At 41.0% G+C, this 1,974-nt stretch overlaps 1 pseudogene; it reads left to right on the forward strand.

Moving 5' to 3' along the window:
* The first annotated feature begins 1,448 nt into the window (after positions 1–1,448).
* On the forward strand, positions 1,449–1,681 carry LOC110559163 (cyclin-dependent kinases regulatory subunit 2-like; annotated as a pseudogene).
* The last annotated feature ends 293 nt before the right edge of the window (positions 1,682–1,974 follow it).

The raw sequence follows: 1,974 nt of genomic DNA on the forward strand, positions 1-1,974 counted from the left end.
TCTCTTGCTTAGCATCTTCTCCTGATGGTCAGGGGCAACCCCTGGAGATGTTACTTTCTGTCAGAACTGAGGTGATGTGTCATTTTAGAGATAAATTTCGGTTGAGCACTGTACTTGAAAATGTTGCTCCGGCAAATTCCACACAGAGGACATGATGACTGTGGTGTGTAGTATGAATGCATATACTCAAAATGCAGAACCAAGGGATAAGCAGATTGCTTAGTCAGTAAAGTATTGCTGTGAAAGCATTAAGACTCAAGTTCAAATCCCCAAAACTCAAAAAAGATAAAAGTAAATCCAGAAATGGTGGTATACAACTGTAATCCTAATACTGGAAAGATGGACACAAGAGGTTCATTGGGGTTTCCTGGCCATTCAGTCTGATAGAACCAGCAAGTTTTGAGCTTAGTGCCTCAAAAAGAAGGTGGACCAATAACAAGATGGCTCATGGTAAAGGTGCTTGCCACATACCCTTGCGACTCAAGTTCAATTCCCAGAGCTCTTATGGTAGAGAGAACCAACTCCTATATGTTGTCATCTGAACCTTTCACAAGTACAGTGGCAAGCTGGTTTCCATAGTGCAGTGGTCATCATGTTTCGCCTCACACAAGTGCAGTGGCATGAATGTACACACACACACACACACACAGAGAGAGAGAGAGGGGGGGTGGAGGGGGAGAGAGAAAAAGAGAGAGAGAAAGAGAGCGCCAAATCAGCTACCTAATATGTTGAAAGGCCCTTTGGGGTTGGGTTTGTAAATCCTATCATGAATCCTCCGGCTTACACTCTGAAACAGTAAGTTACTGGCTTCCAGTGCCTTCTCTGCTTACAGTCACTCTGTTTGCTGAGAAGCCTAAGGAGGGAGGTGGGAGATGGTAGTTTCCATCAACAGAGGAATGATTAGCCTAAAGTCACAGACAATAAATTGAGACTAACTTTGGATCTGGGCAGGAAAACTTCAGAGCACAGCAACAATTGTTCAATAACAATTTTCTGCATGTTAATTACAAACCACCTGCAAGGGATGTTCAATAAGGCAGAATTCCATCCCTTGAGAAGCAAGTAGGCACACAGACTTGAGCCAAAAAAAAGCGAGTCCAAATTCTGGCTTCACTTTTTGATGGCCCTGGTGACTTTCAGCCTTAGCCTCTAACTTTCAGGGGGCACAGCTGCATCACCTACAAATACGGACATTGATTATCACACCATTACCATCACCATACTGAAGATATACTAAACGTTAGATGGAAATGTGTATTTGATATATATACAATCTTATCATATATTCTTTTAGAAAAAAATGCCTCACTGGGCCTCATTGAAGTCACTGTGCCAGCCATAGGCAGACGTGGAGCTCCTTGCCCTGGTTTCTTGCTCCTGTTTTTGTTTTTTTTGTTTTTTTGTTTTTTTTTTTTTTTTTTTTGTGTGTGTGTGTGTGTGTGATCAGGATGGCCCACAAGCAGATCTACTGTTTAGACAAGTACTTCGATGAGCACTATGAGTAGCAGCATGTCATGTTTAACTCTCTAGGCAAGTACCAAAAACTCATCTGATGTCTGTAGAGGAGTGGAAGAGACTTGGTGTCCAACAGAGTCTAGGATGGGTTCATGACATGATTCGTGAACCAGAACTGCATATTCTTCTTTTTTGACAGCTTCTTCCAAAAGAACAACAAAGATGAAGTACAGCTGGGATCATCTAATCTTTTTCAAGTTTAATGTATATGTGTACCTAAGGTAGTATTCAGTGAATACTTGAAAAATACACCATCCGTACCTGTGCATACCTGTATTCTTCACAGCAGCAGAGCTCAGTTAAATGCAACTGCAAGCAGGTTGTTCTAAGTTGTTAAAAATAACTTTTGCAGTTTTTTAAAAAAATATCAGTGTTTGTTTTGCTACCTGTTACTTTTGTTAAATAAAGTTTGTATGTTGCATTAAAAAATGCCTCACTATGCAGCCTAAGCTGACCTTG

This window comes from Meriones unguiculatus, chromosome X, assembly GCF_030254825.1.
Source record: "Meriones unguiculatus strain TT.TT164.6M chromosome X, Bangor_MerUng_6.1, whole genome shotgun sequence".
Lineage (NCBI taxonomy): Eukaryota > Metazoa > Chordata > Mammalia > Rodentia > Muridae > Meriones > Meriones unguiculatus.